Below are 16018 nucleotides of genomic sequence, written 5' to 3'. Positions count from 1 at the left end.
GGAAAATAGCCAGACGCTCAATCGTGCACAAATCGATTTTTTTTGATCGAGTGCCTTAATTTCTCTATGACCAGGAATTATTTCTGGTTTGACGGCCAGTACTATCTACAGAAAGTCGGCGTTGCGATGGGCGCAAAGTACGCGCCCAGCCTCGCAAATCTCTTTCTTGCCTGCTGGGAGGAGATCTTCATTAAAACTGATCTTTTTCCTCAATTACTGTTATACAAGAGGTACATAGATGATGTGGTGGTCATCTGGAGGGGGGATTTAAATTCTTTACAACCCTTTATTCAACATATTAATAATAACACGGATAATTTGGTCTTTAACTGTGTCTGTAGCTCCTCAGAGATAAATTTTTTGGATTTAGTGATTTCTCTTGACAACAATCAATTTACTACAAAAACCTTTTTCAAAGAGACTGACAGAAATAGCTTTATTCCTACTACTAGTTGTCACTATCGTCCATGGCTTAAGGGGGTACCTAGGAGTCAATTCCACCGTGTGCGTAGGAATTTCTCCACCCAAACTGATTATTTTATCCATAGTGACCTTCTTATCTCTAGATTTAAAGATAAAGGCTACCCGGCCTCAGACCTTGTATCTGTGAGGGATGAGATTGGTCAGGAGGTCCGGTCTTTCACCAAGAGGAATAGAACAGTGGATACTACTAAACAGAATGGCATTAACTTTCTCACTCAATATAATATCCAACACAAAGACATAAAAAAAGTTTTGTACAAGAATTGGCATCTCCTGAGGAGTGATCCAGTGATTGGTCCTATGCTTGCGGACAATCCGGGAGTTATCTTCAGGAGAGCGCCTAATCTTAGAGATCGCCTTGTACATAGCCATATAGATCCACCTAAAACTGCCTCTGCCCATTTATTACCCCTAAAAGGTTTTTTTCGATGCAAGAAATGCAAAGGTTGTAAGGCTTGCATTAATATGCCCAGAAAAATTACTTCCTTTGCTGGGAATGATCACCGAAGTCCCACACTGCAGATTAGACGTCTTTTCACATGCGAAAGCACACATATAGTTTATCTTTTAGAATGTCCTTGTGGACTGAGATATGTAGGTAGAACCACTAGAACCTTTAAAGAAAGATTGGGAGAACACGTCTACCTTATACGTAAAGGGTTTAAGGATCATTCGGTCTCAAAACATTTTGCCCTCCATCACGACAGGAACCCTTCAGGCTTGAAGTTTTGTGTTATCGATGGTACTAAAAGATGCTGGAGGGGACAAAATTTAGAAAGAGATATATCGAGATTAGAAACTGAATGGATCTTTAGACTGAATACCCTCAGTCCAGCTGGTTTGAATATTGAACTGGATGTAAACTGTTTTATCAATAATTCTTAATGCTTTATCATATATTTTTTATTTTCCATACATTTGCATGCTTTTTTGTAAGGCCCGCATATACTGGTCAATTTGACTGCATTTTTAATATTTTTTAATAATTTTTAATTTTTTGCATAAATTTCCCTGTTTCCTTTGGGGCCTGTCTTGCACGATTATTGTGACTGTTTCTCATTTCACCACTAGATGCCCTCGGAGCTCCGTTTGAGGCTGTTCTATTCTGTCACTGTTTTTTCACCAAGCATACAAATTTATATACCCTCTTAATTTTGATAGGATATATTGGGAGGTCGTGGTCCCTCTTTTTCCCTTTGTTGCTCCCTACCCCACAGAGTGCTGTCTGTTGTCCTCTGTTATCGGTGCATGGAGTTTTCTATGCATAATCATAGCCGCACTACACGGCTGAGTATATGAATTTGCATAATTTTGCATAATTTCCATTTATCGGATACCTATGGGATCTGTCTTGCATGATCACTATGGATGCTCCTCACTTTCACCACTTGAGGTCCCCAGAGCTCCCACGGAGGCTGTTCTATCATTTCATTGTCTCCACTATACATACAGATTTATGCACCTTCTTAGTACAGTATATTAGACGTGCTTTTCATGTCACACCTAAGCACACTTCATGCATATGTATAGTCGCACTGCACTGCTATGTGCTTCATTGTTTACGCTTTTATGATCGTATGCGTCACTGCATACGCATTGCATTTTTTTTTTTTTTTTTTTTTTTACTAAATGCGACTTCATTGCAGCATAAGATCAATTATTTTTGTTTATTGTTCCATATGTCGGTTTAGATGCTCGCAGTGGATTTTTGTCCCTATGTGCGCTTTTTGTTGTTTTATGCTTCGCCGCATGCGTGTTCTACATTGTAGTAGAGACCGCTTTCACTTTAGATGTGCTCTTTATGGCACGCTTAAGTAATCTTTATGCGTAATCATAGCCGCATTACACTGCTGTGTATATACATTTGCATAACCTTGCATAATTTCCATCTATCGGATACCTATGGGATCTGTCTTGCATGATCACTATGGATGTTCTTCACTTTCACCACTTAAGGTCCCTGGAGCTCCCATGGAGGCTGTTTTATCATTTCAATGTTTTTACTATGCATACAGATTTATGCACCTTCTTAGTATAGTACATTAGATGCGCTTTTCATTGCACACCTGAGTACACTTCATGCATATTTATAGCCGCACTGCACTGCTATGTGCTTCATTGTTTACGTTTTTATGATCGTATGCGTCATTGCATACGCATTGGATTTATTTATTTATTTATTTTTTATTTTTTTTATTTTTTTTTTCCCTTCACAGGAAGAACTTGTGCTCCACTTAACCCTGGTGGAGTGCAAGGCTACTTCCTGAGTTCCAGTGACTACTTCTGGTACAGGAAGTGCCTGCTTTTCATCTAGAAAGAAGTTTTTACATTGGAAAGATATGCCCTAGGGCAGAGTAATCAATCTAGCTTTTAATTTAGCCTTAACTAGCCTACTACGAATTGAATATGCAGGTAACATTGCATTCACCTCTTTTTATTCACACTATCTGAGAGATCTTTTGCTACTGTCTCTCTGACACAATGCAATTTGTCACAATGTTTTATTTCATGTTTGATGCTTTCTGCCTTTGACTAGTGTAGTCTGAATAAGGTGGAGCCTAACCACTCCCACTTTTTAATTCAAAAATGTTATAAAGTTGGTGCTGGCCGCCTTTCTCCCCTGATGACGCAAGATTGCGAAACCGGTCGGGAAGGCGACAGGCGGCACCATTTTATTTGAGGTCTTCTATTGACCATTTTATGCGCGCTACTTTTTCAGGGTTCCCAGTGCACGGGCCCCGTATGTGAGTTTTCCTTTATCCTTGTTTTTAATTGTTTTACTTGTTATGTAATAAAGACGGTTTACACTTAGATGTACCGTACATCTCTTTCATGTCACTATCCTACTGGACTCCCCTTTGGTGAGTCTCTGCGATCTCAGGATATCTACTATATTCCGGAGGAATCTGTAGTGTGCAACATCGCTGGTGAAACGACACCATTTGAAAGTTCTGCGGACCACCTATCAAACTCGTTTACAACCTTATAATGTGGGTTGTTGGAATCTGGTAAGCCTTGCTTCTTTACCCTTTTGTTCGAAGATCCTGTATACCAAAAAATGATGAAAGCTGTATTACTATAGACCTGCGCTGACTTTATATATTCATAAAATTTTTTTGCTATGGGGCCCAATCATTTCTAGCTACGCCCCTGGTCTTTGGCCTTACTATGCACTTTAGCTGAGCCTCAGTGTGTATGCCTTACAGTCCATGAGCTGAGCATAGTACCCTAATAGTGAGATTATATGGATATATCAATGTTTATGTCCTTTCCTTGCGTATTTATGTATATAAGGAAAAAAAAGAGTATCAGTTAGATAATAGCAAATAAGTGAAAGTATCATTATACTGTTTCCAGCTACTAGCTGTCAGGAACTAAAAGCAAGTGTTCCTGGCTGTATGCCCAGAATGTGGTTACGTGTTCGGGGGGTTTTGATGCAGGTGTAGTTTAAAGTGGAGCGGAAAAGAGGAAGATGTACCGGAATTGCTTGACCTGCGGTGTGTGCTTCAAAGACTAAATTTCTACATCAAAAGGAGTCAGTTGGTACAGCGTGTCCTGAATAGCTGGTAACTTGTAACCTATAAACTAAATACTGAATATTATTTGAGAGGCGTATTCTAGCGATCCATTGTCTCTTATGCAGACCCTATGACGTCTGAGAAACAAAATGGCTCCCGGCTAAGCATTTATGCCAAGTTGTGATGTATATTTGCCTTGCAGTTGCAGTTGTATGAGCATATCAATATTATCCTACTTCTCCTATATGGATATGTGTATGAGCAAGCAAAAGATATTGATTAACTAATAATGAATGATAAAGGAGTGATAACTGTCCTATCCTTTCAACAACTAGTTTGCCTTCACTAGAGAATGGAAGCCAATTTGAACCTTGGACTGCAGTCCTCCCATCGCAAAAAGATTGTTTGGATTGTGGGTCATTCTTTTGTTTTCTGGACTCAAAGAAGGGCTAGTGACAGTGAATATGGGGAACATCTTGCTTTATCTAAGGACAATTTTTCTGTCTATTGGTACGGCATAAGGGGAATGCGATGGGAAAGTTTGTTTGATGTTTTTACTTATTTATTGCAGGTTCTTCCTTCTCCAGATATTTTTATTTGTCATTTGCGGGGAAATTATGTGGGAAATACTAACACTGTTGCTCTATTACATTATATAAGGTATGATTTTATGCGCATTCATAATATTATTCCTGAATGTGTTCTGGTCTTTTCTGAAATAATTCCTAGACGGTTGTGGGTTTCTCCCCAGAATAATTTTAGGTTCCACATTAAAAAACGTATTAATAGGTTGTTATCCAGATTCTTACCATCCATTGGGGGATTTACCTGTAGACACAATACGCTTGAAGGTTTTAACCCTAGCTCATTTCGCTCAGATCGGGTACACTTATCTGATTTGTGTGAGAAAACGCGGAAAAGCCGCCGCCAATACTCAAGGTGAGGCGGCTGATTCCGCGTTTGACATGGCAGTTGGGGCGCAGTCGGAGAGCGTAGAAACCGCCGCATGCTCTAACTGCGGCGGATTCCGCGTCCAATGCGGCAAGTTGCTCGCATAGGCCTGCTCCTCTCAGTAAGGCGGAATGTGGAGTAAACGCCGCACGCCCAGACAGCGTGGCGGCGGATTCCGCATCTAATACAGCAGAAACATTACAACACATGACTGGTGTGGCTGGGACTGATAGTCCACACTGGTTTAGGAGGACGCGCGCGCAGAGAGGCAGGGCCTTTATGGCAGTCAGAGGAGGGTCAGCTGACCGGGCCAGTCAGCTGACAATTGCAGCAACTTTCATAGGTCCAGCACTTAGGGGAGGCGCTGGAGAGCGCTGGTGTATATATACTGGGTGATGGTCATTTCTCTGTTGTTTGGCGTTGCGATCACTACGTGGTAGCACTCAGACCTTGTCAGTATCTGTGTTTATTAGTCAGTTTCCAAAGGTGTTGATGATCACAGAGCTCACACCTTAGCCTAGGAATTCTGTTACTATCTGTATTGTTATCTAGACCAGTTTCCAAGGTGTTAGAACAACCAGCAAGAAAAGCTAAAAGGTCCCCCTATATGATAATGTATATATTGGTGCCATAATAAGCAAATAAAAGTTCCAATCAGATTGCAAGATGTATACAAAAACTTTATTGAAGTTGCCAACTACAACCAACGATAAAACCAATTAAAAACAAGGCGGCCAGGCCTGGACTGATTTGGCCCTTAATGAATAATAAGCTTACTGAGCCAGATGCTGATATGATAAAAAACTATGTCCTACCTGGGAGTCCCTGCGGTCTGAGTCAACAGTGTTAAAGCAAAAAATTATAAAAACATTATAATAACACTGGACCACAGTAGGTTTCCCACGGAAGGGCATACATAATAATATACAAAATCCTCAAACAACAACTGTCACTAATAAAGTGCTAGTGCCATAATAATTAATTCATATGTGACAAGGTATCGAGCAGTTTCCAAGGTGTTGACGGCCATGGAACTCACACCTTAGTCTAGGATTTCTGTACCATCTGTATTATTTGTATTATCTAGTTTAGTTCCTGGAGTGTGAGAATCTTGGAGCTCACACTCAAGCTTAGGCATTGTTGATTATCTGTTATGACCTTCTGCATTTCTGACCATTCTCCTGATCTCTGATTTTGTACCTTGTCTTCCTGATTCTCTGTTGCCGAAAGCTGGCTAGTCTCTGGATTCTGTATCTGCCTGCTGTCTCTGTGTTTTGTCTGTCCGTGTGTTTATGACCTGGCTTGTCCGACCTCGAGAACTATCTAACCTGTTAGGAGATAGTTCACAGATCTGTCAGTGACACTCCACCTCTGGTGTCACTCACGTTCTGTCCTTCCCACTGTCTCAGCCTGGCTCCACCCCTTGGGGAGCAGCAGGCTTGTGGAAGGAAGCTAATCCTTAACAGTAGATCCTACTGTCTAGCACCCATTCTCCGGGTGCTTTCCTCAAAGTATTACTGTTGCACCAAACACTCTCACATCTCAGGTGTCCAGAGGTTAGAAGATATATCTGATTATCGGTGATACTGCAGATCATCAATAATCGGGTATATTCTGCATTCTCGGTGATACTGCAGATCACCGGTAATCAGACCCTCTCTGTGTTACACCGATCGTTACAGAACGCCAGACCAAAAATGCAAATAGACGCACACACTGACCGTCTGGGCGCACTTACCACTTCGGTGGACTCCATCAACCTAGTGCTGGGTAATCACAAAGCTATGATTGATGCTTTGCCCGGTTCTCTACGTACCCTTCAGACGGCAGTGGATGAAGTGCGATCCCCTCCTAGCACAGAAATACGTATGCCTGTACCTGAAAAATTTTCTGGTCACAGATCTGACTTTCGAAATTTTAGGAGTAGAATGTTGTCATATTTTGAGTTAAGACCTAGATCTTCAGGAACCATGACCCAAAGGGTCACATTTATTAAAACTCTGTTATCGGGCGATTCCCAGACCTGGGCATACAGTCTGCCCGTTGGAGATGTAGCTTTAAACTCTGTAGATGAATTTTTTTAAGGCATGGCAATAATTTATGACGATCCAGACATTGCCTCGACTTCTGAGCGGAAGCTCAAGTTACTGCGTCAAGGCAAGGGTCCGAATTTAGGAGAATTTAGAATTTAGGAGATGGTCAGTTTCAGCCAGGTGGGACACCTATGCCCTTTTAGACTGTTTCCTATCAGGATTATCAGATGAGGTTTCAGATTTAATGTTAAGTCTGCCCGAACCTAAAACTGTCGATGAGGCCATTTCATCGGCAATCAGGATTGATCATAGGTTACGATATCAAAAACAGACCAGGGGTAGAGACAATGTTAAAATGTTGACCTATGCTACACCCCCGGTGACTCCATCTCCGCCCGCTTCTCCTCCCTCCGAGCCAATGCAAATTGGTCGGTCAAAACTGTCTCAAATGGAGCGGAAACGCAGGATTTCTGAGCATTTGTGTCTTTATTGTGCTGAGGGGGGACATAGAGTACGAAATTGCCCTAAAAAGTTGGGAAACGCTATTGTCTAGGAGTAATTGGGGGTGATACCCTAGGCGTGCAGTTTTCACCCCTAGAGGATAAGCGGTTACTCCTTCCTTGTATGATTACATGGGAGGATAAATCAGAGGTCTCTGAGGCCTTCATTGACTCAGGCTCAGCGGCTAATTTTATAGATTACGAATTTGCTAAAAAATTGAGTATTCCGTTCACCCCGGTAAAACCACCTCTACAGGTTACAGCAGTGGATGATTCCCCACTACAGCGTAAGCATCCTCTGTCTCAGACACCAGAGGTGGAAGTCACTATAGGGGTGCTGCATAGGGAGAGATTGCAGTTTTTTGTGTTGCGCATGACAACCTCCACAGTCATCCTTGGCATGCCGTGGTTACACCTTCACTCTCCTCAGATAAACTGGGCTACCGGTCAGCTGGCCAGCTGGTCAGCCCACTGTTTTCGTCATTGTTTAGCGAAGGTGACCTTAGGCCAAACCAGTATTCATGTGGAGGGTGTTCCGGAACAATATGCGGAGTTTTCGGACGTGTTTTGTCCCAAAGCTGCCGATAAATTACCTCCACATCGCCCTTTTGATTGCCCGATTGATCTCCGATCGGGTTGTATGCCTCCTAGAGGTCATCTCTACAACCTGTCAGGGCCAGAAAAGGTGGCCATGCAAGAATATATCCGTGAAAACTTAGCTAAAGGGTTCATCCGTCCTTCTCGGTCACCTGCCGGAGCGGGGTTTTTTTTTGTGAAGAAAAAGGACGGAGGCCTTCGGCCATGCATTGATTACCGGGGACTGAATAAAATTACAGTTAAAAATCGCTATCCGTTACCTTTAATAGACAATGTATTCACTCAAGTCACCAGGGCTAAGATTTTTTCAAAATTGGATTTACGAGGTGCATACAACCTGGTGCGGATAAGGGAGGGCGATGAATGGAAGACGGCCTTTAACACACCCGACGGGCATTACGAGTATCTGGTGATGCCCTTCGGGTTGTGTAACGCCCCGGCCGTCTTCCAGGAACTCATAAATGAAGTTTTCAGGGAGGTGTTGGGTAAATTTGTCCTAATATACCTGGATGATATATTGATCTTCTCAGACAACCTCTCTGAGCACAGGGCTCATGTCAGATTCGTGTTACACAAGCTCAGACAAAACAGACTTTATGCTAAATTGGAGAAATGCATTTTTGAGGTAACATCTGTTGCTTTTCTGGGATACATAATTTCCACCTCAGGCCTTTCTATGGATCCCGCCAAAGTCTCTGCTGTTTTGGAATGGCCCCAACCAGTAGGTCTCAAATCTCTTCAGAGATTTCTCGGGTTTGCAAATTACTATAGAAGGTTCATAAAGGGGTACTCCACTGTCATTGCACCCCTCACCAGTCTAACTAAAAAAGGGGCAGATACCAACCATTGGTCCCCCGAAGCTCTGACCGCTTTCTCCACTCTGAAAGAACTGTTTTGCTCTGCACCCATATTGAGACACGTGGACACCTCCTATCCATTCATTGTAGAGGTTGACGCCTCAGAAGTTGGGGTAGGGGCTGTGCTGTCTCAACGCTCTGGGCTGCAGGGAAGGTTACACCCGTGTGCCTATTTCTCTTGGAGGTTTTCACCAGCAGAGAAAAACTATGATATAGGTAACAGGGAGCTTCTAGCCATTAAGTTGGCCTTTGAGGAATGGCGTCATTGGCTAGAAGGAGCAGAACATACGATTACAGTCTACACGGATCACAAAAATTTGGAATACATTGAGGGGGCTAAGAGACTGAGTCCCCGTCAGGCTCGGTGGTCACTGTTTTTCTCGAGGTTTAGATTTGTAATTACGTATACTCCTGGTAGTAAAAACATTAAGGCAGATGCTTTGTCCAGATGTTTTGAGCCAGAGACAGCACAGCCCTCAGAACCTGAACCCGTTGTTCCACAGAAAGTAGTACTGGGAGCTACAGAGACTTGGGAAGACTGGACAGAGACCTTAGGTCCCTTCCAGCAGGATGTCCCTGAAGGAAAGCCTGAAGGGGTTATGTTTGTGCCACTGCCCTTTCGTCTCCAGGTGTTACAGATGTTTCACTCACACAAGAATGCTGGACATCTAGGGGCCTCCAGAACACAGGACTTGATTGCTAGATGTGCTTGGTGGCCTTCTTTGGCAACAGACTGCAAGGAGTATGTCAGAGAGTGTGCAGTATGTGCTAAAAGTAAACCCTCCCGTCTGGCACCTGTGGGAACGTTGCAGCCTTTGCCCACCCCTAGTGAACCATGGACCCATCTGTCCATGGATTTTGTAGGTGAGCTTCCTAGGTCTGAAAGCATGTCGGTCATTTGGGTGGTAGTCGACCGTTTCAGTAAAATGTCCCATTTTGTGTCCTTGAAGGGACTCCCCTCGGCCCAGGAGTTGGCCGATCTTTTCATCACTCACGTTTTCCGACTTCATGGCATTCCGGAAAACATCGTGTCAGATAGGGGAGTCCAATTTGTCTCTAGATTTTGGAGGGCATTTTGCCATCAAATGGGCATGGAACTGTCATTCTCGTCAGGCTACCACCCACAGACTAGTGTTGGGCGAACACCTGGATGTTCGGGTTCGCGAACGTTCGCCGAACATGGCCGCGATGTTCGGGTGTTCGCGCCGAACTCCGAACATAATGGAAGTCAATGGGGACCCGAACTTTCGTACTTTGTAAAGCTTCCTTACATGCTACATACCCCAAATTTGCAGGGTATGTGCACCTTGGGAGTGGGTACAAGAGGAAAAAAATATTTGAAACAGAGCTTATAGTTTTTGAGAAAATTGATTGTAAAGTTTCAAAGGAAAAAATGTCTTTTAAATGCGGAAAATGTCATTTTTCTTTGCACAGGTAACATGCTTTTTGTTGCCATGCAGTCATAAATGTAATACAGATAAGAGGTTCCAGGAAAAGGGACCGGTAACGCTAACCCAGCAGCAGCACATGTGATGGAACAGGAGGAGGGCGGCGCAGGAGGAGAAGGCCACGCTTTGAGACACAACAACCCAGGCCTTGCATGAGGACAAGAAGCGTGCGGATAGCAATGCATTTTGTCGCCATGCAGTCATAAATGTAATACAGATAAGAGGTTCCGTAAAAAGGGCCCGGCAACGCTAACCCAGCAGCAGCACACGTGATGGAACAGGAGGAGGCACAGGAGGAGAAGGCCACGCTTTGAGGCGCAACCCAGGCCTTGCAAGAGGACAAGAAGCGTGCGGATAGCAATGCATTTTGTCGCCATGCAGTCATAAATGTAATACAGATGAGAGGTTCAATAAACAGGGCCCGGAAACGCTAACCCATCACAGATGTTCATTGTTCATGTTACTTGGTTGGGGTCCGGGAGTGTTGCGTAGTCGTTTCCAATCCAGGATTGATTCATTTTAATTTGAGTCAGACGGTCTGCATTTTCTGTGGAGAGGTGGATACGCCGATCTGTGACGATGCCTCCGGCAGCACTGAAACAGCGTTCCGACATAACGCTGGCTGCCGGGCAAGCCAGCACCTCTATTGCGTACATTGCCAGTTCGTGCCAGGTGTCTAGCTTCGATACCCAATAGTTGAAGGGTGCAGATGGATTGTTCAACACAGCTACGCCATCTGACATGTAGTCCTTGACCATCTTCTCCAGGCGATCGGTGTTGGAGGTGGATCTGCACGCTTGCTGTTCTGTGGGCTGCTGCATGGGTGTCAGAAAATTTTCCCACTCCAAGGACACTGCCGATACCATTCCCTTTTGGGCACTAGCTGCGGCTTGTGTTGTTTGCTGCCCTCCTGGTCGTCCTGGGTTTGCGGAAGTCAGTCTGTCGGCGTACAACTGGCTAGAGGAGGGGGAGGATGTCAATCTCCTCTCTAAAGTCTCCACAAGGGCCTGCTGGTATTCTTCCATTTTGACCTGTCTGACTCTTTCTTCAAGCAGTTTTGGAACATTGTGTTTGTACCGTGGATCCAGAAGGGTATAAACCCAGTAATTGGTGTTGTCCAGAATGCGCACAATGCGTGGGTCGCGTTCAATGCAGTCTAGCATGAATTGAGCCATGTGTGCCAGAGTCCTGCCAGAATCCTCATCATCCTCTTGTAAGCGTTGTGATAGTTGTGATGCATCATAGTCGTCACCTTCTTCCTGGTCTGCTTCTGCTGACCATTCGCGCTGAATTGTGGAAGTCCAACGTGCACCGCTCTGGCCCTCGTCAGTGGTGGCATGAAATTCCTGCTCCAACTCCAGCTGTTCCTCCTCCTCTTCTTCGTCATAGCTGCTGGGGCCAGCGTTTCCTGAGGCAGATGGCCTGATGTTGGTATCATCACGCTGATCGTTTTCTCCTTCAGATTCCCCCAGTCGCATCATGACAGCTGTTTCCTTGATTTTCAAAATTGACTTCTTCAGTAAACACAGCAGTAGTATGGTAATGCTGACTGAAGAGTTGTCACTGCTCACAAGCAACGTGGATTGCTCAAAATTTTGGAGGACTTGGCAGAGGTCCAACATGTTGGCCCAATCGGATCCACAGCTGTCCGGATGCGCCTCGGTACTGCGCCGTCATGTACTGGACCACTGCACTCTTCTGCTCGCAAAAGCGGGCTAGCATGTGCAGTGTAGAATTCCAGCGCGTAGGGACATCACACAGCAAGCGATGGTGGGGGAGATTGAAGCGCTCCTGCATCTTGGCGAGTGCCCCTGAAGCAGTACTGGAATTTCTACAATGTTTGGCCACTCGTCGCACCTTCAACAGAAGATCGGCCACGCCTGGGTATGTCCTCAGGAACCGCTGAACTACTAGGTTCATCACGTGCGCCAGGCAAGGGATGTGTGTCAGCTTAGCCAACCTTAAAGCGCAAATGAGATTACTCCCATTATCACACACAACCATGCCCGGTTTCAGGTCCAGCGGTGCCAGCCACAAATCCGTCTGTTCCTTTATTCCCCTCCAAAGTTCCTCCCCTGTGTGCTGCTTATCCCCAAGGCAGATCAGCTTCAGCAACGCTTGCTGACGCATGCCAACAGCTGTGCTGCACTGCTTCCACGATCCTACTGCTGCTGGGTTAGCGTTTCCGGATGAGGTACAGCTTTGAGATGCGTTGGAGGAGAAGGAGTCAGAGAGGTAGGTGCTGCTGTTGTTATCCAGTGGTAGGGACGGCGGAGCAGCTGTTTGCGGCGTGGGCAACACCCGCGCCGTAGCAGGTGAGGAATCGCTGCCAGGCTCCACAAGGTTCATCCAGTGCGCGGTAAGGGAGATGCATCGACCCTGGCCGAACGCACTCGTCCAGGTGTCAGTGGTGAGGTGAACCTTGCAGGCAACGGCATTCTTCAAGCTTCGGGTTATTTTGCTGACCACGTGCTCATGCAACTCAGGCACTGCAGAGCGCGCAAAGTGGTAGCGGCTGGGAACCACGTAACGTGGGATGGCCACTGACATCATGCCCTTGAAGCTGTTTGTCTCCACCACTCGATATGGCAGCATTTCGCAGGCCAGAAGCTTGGCTATGCTGGCTGTTAGTGCCACGGCCCGGGAGTCATTTGCTGGCAATTTCCTCTTGCGCTCAAACATCTCCGAGACAGACAACTGAACCGTAGGGCTGCACACTGAAGGGCTGTTGGTTGTTGTGTTTGATGAAGACTGGGAGACCTCAAGAGCACTATTCCGGAAAGTGACAGTGTCAGCGTCGTCTGATGTTTGTGAATGTTGTTGTGAACCACGCAATGGCTGGGCTACTGCTGCTGCTGAGGAGGGTCTGGTGGTGAGTCTGGTGACCCCAAGGGAGGCAGTGTTGCTGGTACCCTGTCCTGCCGCGTTTGCCCACAGAGTGGGATGTTTGGATACCATGTGGCGGGTCATGCTGGTGGTGGAGAGGTTGTTAATATTTTTAACCCTGCTCAGGCGGGTCTTGCACACCTTGCAAATCACCATGGTACCATCCTCACTGCAGTCTTCAAAGAAAGGCCAGACTTTGGAGCACCTGCCTTGCTGGCGATTTCTGTTTGCGCCTCTTTTGCATCTCACTTGAACTTCCACGCTTGTGGTGCCTGAAATTTCGCGCCGCCTACCTTGTGGCACAAGGCGAACTCGTGCAGCAGTGGGTTCTTCAACAGACTCATCTGTGCTGCTACGACGGCGATGTTCTCCTTCACATACAAAATCTGGGTCTGTGTCCACATTGTCCAAACCCTCCTCTTCCATCTCCTCAAACTTGTGGGCGGCCGCCGTGTAGTAGAGCTCCCCGGAACAACCTCTGCGCAGCTCACTCCAACGTCGTCTTCCAGATCTTCTCTACCGACCTCCTGCAATTGAAACCCCTCCTGTCCAACTTGCTCTGGGATTTGGGTTTCAAAGTCCTCGGACTCGCCTTGCATTTCAGTGCGCGGTGCATTTCCCACAGTAAATGGTTGTGAATCCGGGCACAACATTTCTGGCTGTTCCATTGACCTTTGAAAGGTGGAAGTTTGTTGGGCTGGGAATAGCTCCTGCGAATACCCCATTGTGTCCTTTGGAAATTCTTCGGACTGGTTATTTGGCAGTTGTGTGCGTGGTGTCGCTGCCGGTTGTGTCAGCTTTGTGCCCACTGGCTCCTTGTAACTGGCTGAGGACTCGGACCTTGTGCGTGATGTGCTGGTGCTGCTTAACCCACTGCTGGACGCTTGAGAGGTCATCCAATTAATTATCTGGTCCTGTTCTTTTGGATTTGTGAGGGTTGATTTCCTAGACAACATGGGCGGTATTGAGTGGGTTTTCTTCGGTGCTCCACTGTGGCCTGTACGTGAACCGTCAGGGGAAACACCTCTTCCCTTGCCCCTCCCTCTTTCACAGGATTTCTTCTTCATTTCACTTATCCTTAAAGTACACGCTGACTGGCAGCAGTACAGAAATGCTATATAGTGGTGGGTGAGCGGTGTACTACTATTCCCAGCAGCGACACAGAGCACAATGCTATACAGTGGTGGGTGAGCGGTGTACTACTATTCCCAGCAGCGACACAGAGCACAATGCTATACAGTGGTGGGTGAGTGGTGTACTACTGTTCCCAGCAGCGACACATAGCACAATGCTATACAGTGGTGGGTGAGCGGTGTAATACTATTCCCAGCAGCGACACAAAGCACAATGCTATACAGTGGTGGGTGAGCGGTGTACTACTGTTCCCAGCAGCGACACAGAGCACAATGCTATACAGTGGTGGGTGAGTGGTGTACTACTATTCCCAGCAGCGACACAGAGCACAATGCTATACAGTGGTGGGTGAGCGGTGTACTACTATTCCCAGCAGCGACACAGAGCACAATGCTATACAGTGGTGGGTGAGCGGTGTACTACTATTCCCAGCAGCGACACAGAGCACAATGCTATACAGTGGTGGGTGAGCGGTGTACTACTATTCCCAGCAGCGACACAGAGCACAATGCTATACAGTGGTGGGTGAGCGGTGTACTACTATTCCCAGCAGCGACACAGAGCACAATGCTATACAGTGGTGGGTGAGCGGTGTACTACTGTTCCCAGCAGCGACACAGAGCACAATGCTATACAGTGGTGGGTGAGCGGTGTACTACTGTTCCCAGCAGCGACACAGAGCACAATGCTATACAGTGGTGGGTGAGCGGTGTACTACTATTCCCAGCAGCGACACAGAGCACAATGCTATACAGTGGTGGGTGAGCGGTGTACTACTGTTCCCAGCAGCGACACAATGACTGGGGGGACCCTGGCTAGCCTGGCTGGAGAGAGAACTACCCTGCCTGCCTACCCAAAGCTAAACCCACAGACAAATGGTGGAGAAATGACGTGGATCGGGTATTTATTTACCCGAACCACGTGACACGTTCGGCCAATCAGAGCGCGTTCGGGTCCGAACCACGTGACCCGTTCGGCCAATCACAGCGCTAGCCGAACGTTCGGCCATGCGCTCTTAGTTCGGCCATATGGCCGAACGGTTTGGCCGAACACCATCAGGTGTTCGGTCGAACTCGAACATCACCCGAACAGGGTGATGTTCTGCAGAACCCGAACAGTAGCGAACACTGTTCGCCCAACACTACCACAGACCAATGGTCAGACGGAGAGGGTTAATCAGTCTTTGGAACAATTTTTGAGGTGTTATGTTGCAGAAGCGCAAACTGATTGGGTTAAATTCTTGCCGTATGCAGCATTTGCGCACAATAATCTGAAAAGCGCTTCTTCTGGGTTCTCTCCGTTTCAGGTGGTAACTGGAAAGTTGCCCAAGTTTTCCCCGTTGCCAGTAGCTTCCACTCCGTTTCCAGCTCTGGAGGCTTGGCAAAAGTCGTTCAAAAACATTTGGGGGATCGTGAAAAGAAACTTGGAAAAGGCTTTTCAAAGTCAGAAAGGTCAAGCTGACAAGAAACGATCCTTAGAGTGGAAGTTCCGACCAGGAGATCTGGTCTGGGTCTCCACTCGTCATTTGACCCTGAAACAACCCTCGGCCAAGTTAGGTCCCAGGTTTGTGGGCCCTTTTTCTGTGACCAGGAAGATCAACAATGTTACTTA

This window comes from Hyperolius riggenbachi, chromosome 5, assembly GCF_040937935.1.
Source record: "Hyperolius riggenbachi isolate aHypRig1 chromosome 5, aHypRig1.pri, whole genome shotgun sequence".
Taxonomy (NCBI): Eukaryota; Metazoa; Chordata; class Amphibia; order Anura; family Hyperoliidae; genus Hyperolius; species Hyperolius riggenbachi.
Note: the sequence above shows the minus strand (reverse complement) of the source record.